Genomic DNA, 12,376 nt, shown 5'->3' with positions numbered 1-12,376 from the left:
CTTAATAAAACCTAACACTACCCCCTTGAAGATCACACTACCTTGAGACGTCTTCACCCAACCGGGCAGAAGTGGTCTTCCACACGGCCAGAAGTCTTCATCTGATCCAGGCAGAAGAGGACCTCCAGACGGCCAGAAGTCTTCATCCAGGCGTCATCTTCTATCTTCATCCATCTGTCGAGGATCGGCTCCATCTTGAAGACATCCGACGCAGAGCATCCATCCAGACCGACTACCCGACGAATGAATATTACTTTAAATGACGTCATCCAAGATGGCGTCCCTTGAATTCCGATTGGCTGATAGAATTCTATCAGCCAATCGGAATCAAGGTAGGAAAAATCCTATTGGCTGATGCAATCAGCCTATAGGATTGAGCTTGCATTCTATTGGCTGTTCCAATCAGCGAATAGAATGTGAACTCAAACCTATTGGCTGATTGGATCAGCCAATAGGATTGAACTTCAATACTATTGGCTGATTGCCCTTTACATGTCTTTTTTTCTAACACCTGAGACCTCGAATCTTTGAGCCCTTATGACTTTTTATGCAATATTTTTTTTAAAATAATTTTTAAGCATATCTGCAGGTTTTAAATGTAATTTTGATGTGTTTTTTTGCAACTGTTTTGTTGATCATAACAGTTAATCAGAGCTCTGAAGTCGCTCTAGCCCAACAAGCGTTAAATTCAATTGCGCTCAAGCAAACACATTTACTTTCAACCTGTAATACATGGCTACTTCCAACACAGAAAAAAATGCAATAATTAGCTTGCCATTCACTAATATACACCTAGATGATGAGTTTTGCGTTTGTGTTTTAATGCTGAAAAAACTGTAATTTCAGCATTAAAACAGCAACGCAGCCATTACAAGTCTTGTCGGTATAGCTGTACCGCAAGCCTTTTAGCCTGTAACGCAACGTCCGTCCTGCACTCATAAAAATTAACGCCTAGATTTAGAGTTTGGCGTTAGCCATCAAAACCAGCGTTAGGTGCTCCTAACGCTGGTTTTGGCCGCCCGCTGGTATTTAGAGTCAGTCATGAAAGGGTCTAACCCTCACTTTGCAGCCGCGACTTTTCCCTACCGCAGATCGCCCTACGCCATTTGCGTATCCTATCTTTTCATTGGGATCTTTCTAACGCTGGTATTTAGAGTCTTGGCTGAAGTGAGCGTTAGAAATCTAACGACAAGACTCCAGCCGCAGAGAAAAGCCAGGAGTTAAGAGCTTTCTGGGCTAATGCCGGTTCATAAAGCTCTTAACTACTGTGCTCTAAAGTACACTAACACCCATAAACTACCTATGTACCCCTAAACCGAGGCCCCCCCACATCGCCGCCACTCTAATAAAAAAATGTAACCCCTAATCTGCCGACCGCACACCGCCGCCACCTACGTTATCCCTATGTACCCCTAATCTGCTGCCCCGAACATCGCCGACCCCTACATAATATTTATTAACCCCTAATCTGCCGCCCCCAACGTTGCCGCCACCTACCTACACTTATTAACCCCTAATCTGCCGACCGGACCTCACCGCTACTATAATAAAGTTATTAACCCCTAATCCGCCTCACTCTCGCCTCAATAACCCTATAATAAATATTATTAACCCCTAATCTGCCCTCCCTAACATCACGACACCTAACTTCAAGTATTAACCCCTAATCTGCCGACCGGACCTCGCCGCTACTCTAATAAATGTATTAACCCCTAAAGCTAAGTCTAACCCTAATACTAACACCCCCCTAAGTTAAATATAATTTAAATCTAACGAAATAAATCTTATTAAATAAATTATTCCTATTTAAAGCTAAATACTTATTTGTAAAATAAACCCTAATATAGCTACAATATAAATTATAATAATATTGTAGCTATTTTAGGATTAATATTTATTTTACAGGTAACTTTGTATTTATTTTAACCAGGTACAATAGCTATTAAATAGTTAAGAACTATTTCATAGCTACCTAGTTAAAATAATTACAAAATTACCTGTAAAATAAATCCTAACCTAAGTTACAATTAAACCTAACACTACACTATCAATACATTAATTACATACAAATACCTACAAATAAATACAATTAAATAAACTAACTAAAGTACAAAAATAAAAAAAGAACTAAGTTACAAAAAATAAAAAAATAAGTTACAAACATTAGAAAAAGATTACAACAATTTTAAGCTAATTTCACCTACTCTAAGCCCCCTAATAAAATAACAAAGCCCCCCAAAATAAAAAAAATGCCCTACCCTATTCTAAAATACAAATAGAAAAGCTCTTTTACCTTACCAGCCCTTAAAAGGGCCTTTTGTGGGGCATGCCCCAAAGAATACAGCTCTTTTGCCTGTAAAAAAAAATACAACCCCCCCCAACATTACAACCCACCACCCACATACCCCTAATCTAACCCAAACCCCCCTTTAATAAACCTAACACTACCCCCCTGAAGATCTCCCTACCTTGAGTCGTCTTCACCCAACCGGGCACCGATAGACCAAAAGAAGACATCCGGAGTGGCAGAAGTCTTCATCCTATCCGGGCAGAAGAGGACATTCGGACTGGTAGACATCTTCATCCAAGCGGCATCTTCTATCTTCATCCATCCGGAGCGGAGCCATCTTCTTCCAGCCGACACGGATCCATCCTCTTCTACCGACGCCTACTCGCCGAATGACGGTTCCTTTAAATGACGTCATCCAAGATGGCGTCCCTCAAATTCCGATTGGCTGATAGGATTCTATCAGCCAATCGGAATGCGAGCTCAATCTGATTGGCTGATTGGATCAGCCAATCGGATTGAACTTGAATCTGATTGGCTGATTCCATCAGCCAATCAGAATTTTCCTACCTTAATTCCGATTGGCTGATAGAATCCTATCAGCCATTCGGAATTCGAGGGACGCCATCTTGGATGAAGTCCCTTAAAGGACCCGTCATTCGTCGGGAAGTCGTCGGCCAAGATGGATGTTCTGCGTCGGCGGGATGAAGATGGAGCCGGAAGAAAGAAGATTGAAGATGCCGCTTGATAGAAGACTTCAGCCCGATGATGGACCTCTTAATCGCCCGCTTGGATCAAGACTTCAGCCCGATGATGGACCTCTTCAGCACCCGCTTGGATCAAGACTTCAGCTGGATGATGGACCTCTTCAGCCCGATGATGGACTTCTTCAGCCCCCGCTTGGGCTTGGATGAAGACTTCGGAGGCTCCTCTGGACGGATCGGTGATACCCGGCGTGGTGAAGATAAGGTAGGGAGATCTTCAGGGGCTTAGTGTTAGGTTTATTTAAGGGGGGTTTGGGTTAGATTAGGGGTATGTGGGTGGTGGGTTGTAATGTTGGGGGGGTATTGTATGTTTTTTTTTTACAGGCAAAAGAGCTGAATTCTTTGGGGCATGCCCCGCAAAAGGCCCTTTTAAGGGCTGGTAAGGTAAAAGAGCTTTTCTATTTGTATTTTAGAATAGGGTAGGGCATTTTTTTATTTTGGGGGGCTTTGTTATTTTATTAGGGGGCTTAGAGTAGGTGTAATTAGCTTAAAATTGTTGTAATCTTTTTCTGTTTGTAAATTATTTTTTTATTTTTTGTAACTTAGTTCTTTTTTTATTTTTTGTACTTTAGTTAGTTTATTTAATTGTTTTTATATGTAGGTATTTTATGTAATTAATTTATTGATAGTGTAGTGTTAGGTTTAATTGTAACTTAGGTTAGGATTTATTTTACAGGTAATTTTGTAATTATTTTAACTAGGTAGCTATTAAATAGTTATTAACTATTTAATAGCTATTGTACCTGGTTAAAATAAATACAAAGTTGCCTGTAAAATAAATATTAATCCTAAAATAGCTATAATATAATTATAATTTATATTGTAGCTATATTAGGGTTTATTTTACAGGTAAGTATTTAGCTTTAAATAGGAATAATTTATTTATTTCGTTAGATAAAAATTATATTTAACTTAGGGGGTGTTAGTGTTAGGGTTAGACTTAGCTTTAGGGGTTAATAAATTTAATAGAGTAGCGGTGAGGTCCGGTCAGCAGATTAGGGGTTAATACTTGAAGTTAGGTGTCAGCGGTGTTAGGAAGGGCAGATTAGGGGTTAATACTATTTATTATAGAGTTATTGAGGCGGGAGTGAGGCGGATTAGGGGTTAATAACTTTATTATAGTAGCGGTGAGGTCCGGTCGGCAGATTAGGGGTTAATAAGTGTAGGTAGGTAGCGGCGACGTTGGGGGCGGCAGATTTGGGGTTAATAAATATAATATAGGGGTCAGCGGTGTTAGGGGCAGCAGATTAGGGGTACATAGGGATAACGTAGGTGGCGGCGGTGTACGGAGCGGCCGATTAGGGGTAAAAAAAAATATGCAGGGGTCAGCGATAGCGGGGGCGGCAGATTAGGGGTTAATAAGTGTAAGGTTAGGGGTGTTTATACTTGGGGTACATGTTAGGGTGTTAGGTGCACCCTATAACGACAAGATCTGTACCCCAACTGAGAGCAATAGTTATAAGTTTTACGCAACAAAACTGTTACATAAAGCTCATAACTAAACTGTTACAAAGTACACTAACACCCATAAACTATCTATTAACCCCTAAACCGAGGCCCTCCCGTATCGCAAACACTATATTAAAGTTATTAACCCCCAATCTGCCGCTCCCGACATCGCCGCCACTAATACAATTTATTAACCTCTATTCTGCCGCTCCCCGAAATCGTCACCACTATAATAAAGTTATTAACCCCTAAACCGCCACCCTCCTGCATCGCAAACATTTTGAATATTCACAAAAAAGGCTATGGATACATTTTCTACAAACAAAAAATGCATTGTAAGCATCCTCTTCATACGGTCGCCGCCATATACTGAATCTTCAATACAAGGGAGCCTTTTCAAAATGGCGTTCCTTGCATTCCTATAGGATGAGAGCTACTGAAATTCTATTGGCTGATTTGAACAGCTAATAGAATTTCAGAAGCTCTCATCCTATTGGCTGTTTTGAACAGCCAATAGGATTTCAGTAGCTTTCATCCTATTGACTGATTTAAATTTCCAAAATCAGCCAATAGGAATGTAAAGGACGACATTTTGAAAAGACTCCCTTGCATTGAAGATTCAGTATACGGCGGCGACCGTGTGAAGAGGATGCTCTGTGCCATATGTCTCCAGGATGGAACCGCTCTGTGTCGCTGGGCTGAAGATAGAAGACGCCGCCGTGATAAAGATAGAAGATGCCATCTGGATGAAGATGGAGCCACCTGGATGAAGAAGGAGCCGCCGGGATGAAGAGCATTCAAGCGGGACTTTGTCAACTGTGAGTATCTAAAGAGGGGTTAGTGTTAAGTTTTTTTAAGGTTTTTTTGGATGGGTTTTTTTTTTAGATTAGGGGATGGGTATTTTTTAAAAGAGCTAAATGCCCCTTTAAGAGCAAGAAAAAGAGCTAAATGCCCTTTTAAGGGCAATGCCCATACAAATGCCCTTTTCAGGGCAATGGGTAGATTAGTTTTTTACATAGTTTTTTTTATTTTGTGGGTTTGGGGGGAAGGGGTTTGTAATGTTAGTGGATCTTTGTATTTTTTTTTTTTTTAGAAAAAAAGCTGATGCCCTACAAAAGACTCTTTTAATGGCTATTGGTAGTTTATTATAGATTAGGTTTCTTTTATTTATTTTTTTAAATGGGTATTAGAATAGGAATAATTGTAATTATTTTGGATAATTCATTTGTTATTTTGTGTAATTTTTTTTCGTTTTGGGGTGGGGTTTTTTTTTTAGAATAGAAAATTTTTATTTTTAATGGGCAGCAAAAGAGCTGAATGCCCTTTTAATGGCAATGCCCATACAAATGCCCTTTTCAATGGGTAGATTAGGTTTTACTTTATTTTTATTTTGTGGGTTTGGGGGGTGGGGGTTTGTATACTGTTAGGGGGTGTTTGTATTTCTTTTGTAGAAAAAGAGCTGATTTATTTAGGGCAATGCCATACAAAAGGCCCTTTTGAGGGCCCACAAAAGGCCCTTTTAAGGGCCCTTGGTAGTTTATTATAGATTAGGGGTTTTAATTTTGGGGTGTTTTTTTTTTTTTTAAAGTGTATTAGAATAGTAATAATTTTTATTGTTTTGGATAATTTTGTTTTTTATTTTTTGTAATGGTAGTTTTTTTTATTTTTTGTAATTTTAGTGTTTTTTATTTTTTTGTAATGTTAGGTTTTAGTGTAAAGGCATCTTAGGTTTTATTTCACAGGTAAGTTTGTATTTATTTTAACTAGGTAGTTAGTAAATAGTTTTGAACTATTTAGTAACTAGCCTACCTAGTTAAAATAAATACAAACTTACCTGTGAAATAAAAATAAAACCTAAGCTAGCTACAATATAACTATTAGTTATATTGTAGCTAGCTTAGGTTTTATTTCACAGGTAAGTATGTATTTAGTTTTAAATAGGTATTATTTAGTTAACATTTGTAACTTTAATTTAGCTCTATTTTAATTATGTTAACGTTAGGGGGTGTTAGGGTTATGGTTCAGGTTATGGTTAGGTTTAGGGGTTAATATAGTTTAATTTAGGTTGTTGCGATGTGGGGGGCTGGCGGTTTAGGGGTTAATAGGTTTATTTAGTGGTAGTGATGTGGGAAGCCAGAGGTTTAGGGGTTAATAACTTTATTTAGTGACGGCGATGTCAGGGAGCGGTGGAATAGGGGTTAATAGATTTATTATAGCGATGTTGGGGTACAGGGAAATAGGGGTTAATAACTTTAGTATAGTGGCAGCGATATCGGGAGTGGAAGATTAGGGGTTAATAACATTATTTAGGTGTCGGCGATGTCGGGGGCGGCAGATTAGGGGTGTTTAGACTTGGGGTTTATGTTAGGGTGTTAGGTTTAAACATAACTTTTTATTTCCCCATAGACATCAATGGGGCAGCGTTACAGAGCTTTTCATTCCGCGATCACAGGTTTTTCTCTAATCCGTTCTCCCCATTGATGTCTATGAGGAAAGCATGCACGAGCACGTCAAAACAGTGCTTGTATTTTGTGCGGTATAGAGGGACGCACAAGACGGCTGTTTGAAAACTTGTAATGGCAGCGCAATGGAGTGTGAAATAACGCAACTTTTGTTGCTCGAGTTTCGCACCCATTGCGCCCATAACTTGTAATCTGCCTGATAGTTTGTTCCCATTAAAAAATCTTAACAATTTTGGAGCAGTACTATTGAACAATCATAAGAATAAGGATATGGAAATTATTATACTTACTTATAGAGGTACAAAATGTATTCAATTGAAATTGTAAAAGTACAACATTCAAACAAGTATAATGTTTAACTCAGTTTTGTTTTTTTTAATATGAGACCAAACACATGAGCCTGTGACACAGCTAAGACACTTTAGACATCTGATACAAATGTCACTGAACAAAGACTAAACTTAACAGCACTGAAACATACCCACAGGCAGTATAAAACAGCTAATAGCGCATGCACCAGCATTCAGCAGCACATAAACTTAAAGGGACACTGAACCCATGTGATTCAGATAGAGCATGCAATTTTAAGCAACTTTCTAATTTACTCCTATTATAATTTTTTCTTTGTTCACTTGCTATCTTTATTTGAAAAAAGAAGGCATCTAAGCTTCTTTTTTGGTTCAGTACTCTTGACAGCACTTTTTTATTGGTGGATGAATTTATCCACCAATCAGCAAGAACAACCCAGGTTATTCACCAAAAATGGGCCGGCATCTAAACCTACAATTGTGCATTTCAAATAAAGATACCAAGAGAATGAAGAAAATTGATAATAGGAGTAAATTAGAAAGTTGCTTAAAATGTCATGCTCTATCTGAATCATGAAAGAAAAACATTGGGTTCAGTGTCCCTTTAACAATAAGTTAGGGAAACACACATCTGTTTGGCATTTCAGTAACCAAGGGTAGTGAATACTGGCAGGTCTTGTCTTCGTACGTACGACATTGCAGGCAGGAGCAGGGTACATAACAGCATGAAGGGACAATATCTAAACTATATCATGTTGGGAAGGGAGGCTAAATGTGCCAAAAAGAGCACAAGAATAGAAACTGCATTTTTGTATACTTGCTGGCGCTATAAATCTACTACTCTGATCCTAAACCAGGTTAATATAGCCCTAAATGCACTTCTGACTGTAAATCTCAAAATATATTAAGGATAGTGTAATATATGGAAACAGCTTTGTATAAAAAAAACAAAAGTATTCCATTTGTTTTAAGGATAACAATGTCACTGACACTGGAAACTGTAAGAGTGAACAAAAAAACAAGTCGAGCCAACAGTGAAGACTGCCAGAATGGAAACATTAATATCCTAAATCAGTATGTCAATGAATGAGAATATTAATTTTCCCATGCTGACAGTATGCAGTAAATCTGCTACATACTGCATAAATCTAAGAGAGGTGATGTGTATCTTACCACAATTCCCAGCAACACATGTGTTTCTGTCAGTTTGTATGTAAGATTAACGGTACAATTTTATTTATTTTGTATATTTGCATCAGAAATTATTAACTGCAGCACAGAAGATAAACATGCAAAAAAAAAAAAAAATACATTTACAACTGCTAGTTTAAGGTTTATTGCAATGTTGCTATATACTGTATATACAGTTGCAAGAAAAAGTATGTGAACCCTTTGGAATGATATGGATTTCTGCACAAATTGGTCATAAAATGTGATCTGATCATCATCTAAGTCACAACAATAGACAATCACAGTCTGCTTAAACTAATAACACACAAAGAATGAAATGTTGCCATGTTTTTATTGAACACACCATGTAAACATTCACAGTGCAGGTGGAAAAAGTATGTGAACCCTTGGATTTAATAACTGGTTGAACCTCCTTTGGCAGCAATAACTTCAACCAAACATTTCCTGTAGTTGCAGATCAGACATGCACAACGGTCAGGAGTAATTCTTGACCATTCCTCTTTACAGAACTGTTTCAGTTCAGCAATATTCTTGGGATGTCTGGTGTGAATTGCTTTCTTGAGGTCATGCCACAGCATCTCAATCGGGTTGAGGTCAGGACTCTGACTGGGCCACTTCAGAAGGTGTATTTTCTTCTGTTTAAGCCATTCTGTTGTTGATTTACTTCTATGCTTTGGGTCATTGTCCTGTTGCAACACTCATCTTCTGTTGAGCTTCAGCTGGTAGACAGATGGCCTTAAGTTCTCCTGCAAAATGTCTTGATAAACTTGGGAATTCATTTTTCCTTCGATTATAGCAATCCGTCCAGGCCCTAACGCAGCAAAGCAGCCCCAAACCATGATGCCCCCACCACCATACTTCCCAGTTGGGATGAGGTTTTGATGTTGGTGTGCTGTGCCTCTTTTTTGCCACACATAGTGTTGTGTGTTTCTTCCAAACAACTCAACTTTGTTTTCATCTGTCCACAGAATATTTTGCCAGTACTGCTGTGGAACATCCAGGTGCTCTTGTGCAAACTGTAAACGTGCAGCAATGTTTTGTTTGGACAGCAGTGGCTTCCTCTTTGGTATCCTCCCATGAAATCCATTCTAGTTTAGTGTTTTACGTATTGTAAATTCGCTAACAGGGATGTTAGCATTTGCCAGTGACTTTTGTAAGTCTTTAGCTGACACTCTAGGATTCTTCTTCACCTCATTGAGCAGTCTGCGCTGTGCTCTTGCAGTCATCTTTACAGGACGGCCACTTCTAGGGAGAGTAGCAGCAGTGCTGAACTTTCTCCATTTATAGACAATTTGTCTTACCGTGGACTGATGAACAGCAAGGCTTTTGGAGATACTTTTATAACCCTTTCCAGCTTTATGCAAGTCAACAATTCTTAATCGTAGGTCTTCTGAGAGCTCTTTTGTGCGAGGCATCATTCACATCAGGCAATGCTTCTTGTGAAAAGCAAACCCAGAACTGGTGTGTGATTTTTATAGGGCAGGGCAGCTGTAACCAACACCTCCAATTTCATCTCATTGATTGGACTCCAGTTGGCTGACATCTCAATCCAATTAGCTCTTGGAGATGTCATTAGTCTAGGGGTTCACATACTTTTTCCACCTGCACTGTGAACGTTTACATGGTGTGTTCAATAAAAACATGGCAACATTTCATTCTTTGTGTTTTAATAGTTTAAGCAGACTGTGGCCTAGATTTGGAGTTTGGCGGTAGAAGGGCTGTTAACGCTCCGCGGGCTTTTTTCTGGCCGCACCATAAATTTAACTCTGGTATCGAGAGTTCAAACAAATGCTGCGTTAGGCTCCAAAAAAGGAGCGTAGAGCATTTTTACCGCAAATGCAACTCTCGATACCAGAGTTGCTTACGGACGCGGCCAGCCTCAAAAATGTGCTCGTGCACGATATCCCCATAGGAAACAATGGGGCTGTTTGAGCTGAAAAAAAACCTAACACCTGCAAAAAAGCAGCGTTCAGCTCCTAACGCAGCCCCATTGTTTCCTATGGGGAAACACTTCCTACGTCTGCACCTAACACTCTAACATTTACCCTGAGTCTAAACACCCCTAACCTTACACTTATTAACCCCTAATCTGCTGCTCCCGCTATCGCTGACCCCTGCATATTTTTTTTAACCCCTAATCTGCCGCTCCGTAAACCGCCGCAACCTACGTTATACTTATGTACCCCTAATCTGCTGCCCCTAACCCCGCCGACCCCTGTATTACATTTATTAACCCCTAACCTGCCCCCCACAACGTCGCCGCCAGCTACTTAAAATAATTAACCCCTAATCTTCCGACCGCAAAGCGCCGCCACCTACGTTATCCCTATGTACCCCTAATCTGCTGCCCCTAACACCGCCGACCCCTATATTATATTTATTAACCCCTAATCTGCCCCCTCAACGTCGCCGACACCTGCCTACACTTATTAACCCCTAATCTGCCGAGCGGACCTGAGCGCTACTATAATAAAGTTATTAACCCCTAATCCGCCTCACTAACCCTATCATAAATAGTATTAACCCCTAATCTGCCCTCCCTAACATCGCCGACACCTAACTTCAATTATTAACCCCTAATCTGACGACCGGAGCTCACCGCTACTATAATAAATGGATGAACCCCTAAAGCTAAGTCTAACCCTAACACTAACACCCCCCTAAGTTAAATATAATTTAAATCTAACGAAATAAATTAACTCTTATTAAATAAATTATTCCTATTTAAAGCTAAATACTTACCTGTAAAATACATCCTAATATAGCTACAATATAAATTATAATTATATTATAGCTATTTTAGGATTTATATTTAGTTTACAGGCAACTTGGTAATTATTTTAACCAGGTACAATAGCTATTTAATAGTTACCTAGTTAAAATAATAACAAATTTACCTGTAAAATAAATCCTAACCTAAGATATAATTAAACCTAACACTACCCTATCAATAAATTAATTAAATAAACTACCTACAATTACCTACAATTAACCTGACACTACACTATCAATAAATTAATTAAACACAATTCCTACAAATAAATACAATTAAATAAACTAGCTAAAGTACAAAAAATAAAAAAGAACTAAGTTACAAAAAATAAAAATATATATATACAAACATAAGAAAAATATTACAACAATTTTAAACTAATTACACCTACTCTAAGCCCCCTAATAAAATAACAAAGCCCCCCAAAATAAAAAATTCCCTACCCTATTCTAAATTAAAAAAGGTAAAAGCTCTTTTACCTTACCAGCCCTGAACAGGGCCCTTTGCGGGGCATGCCCCAAGAATTTCAGCTCTTTTGCCTGTAAAAAAAAACATACAATACCCCCCCCCCCCCAACATTACAACCCACCACCCACATACCCCTAATCTAACCCAAACCCCCCTTAAATAAACCTAACACTAAGCCCCTGAAGATCTTCCTACCTTGTCTTCACCATCCAGGTTCACCGATCCGTCCTGAAGAGCTCCTCCGATGTCCTGATCCAAGCCCAAGCGGGGGGCTGAAGAGGTCCATGATCCGGTCAAAGTCTTCATCCAAGCGGGGCAGAAGAGGATCTTCCATCCGATTGAAGTCTTCATCCAGGCGGCATCTTCTATGGTCTTCTATCCGGAGCGAAGCGGCAGGATCCTGAAGACCTCCAGCGCGGAACATCCATCCGGCCCGACGACTGAACGACGAATGACTGTTCCTTTAAGGGACGTCATCCAAGATGGCGTCCCTCGAATTCCGATTGGCTGATAGGATTCTATCAGCCAATCGGAATTAAGGTAGGAATTTTCTGATTGGCTGATGGAATCAGCCAATCAGAATCAAGTTCAATCCGATTGGCTGATCCAATCAGCCAATCAGATTGAGCTTGCATTCTATTGGCTGTTCCGATCAGCCAATAGAATGCGAGCTC

Source organism: Bombina bombina, chromosome 6, assembly GCF_027579735.1.
Source record: "Bombina bombina isolate aBomBom1 chromosome 6, aBomBom1.pri, whole genome shotgun sequence".
Lineage (NCBI taxonomy): Eukaryota > Metazoa > Chordata > Amphibia > Anura > Bombinatoridae > Bombina > Bombina bombina.
The sequence above is the reverse complement of the archived record's forward strand: the minus strand, read 5'-3'. Positions refer to the sequence as shown.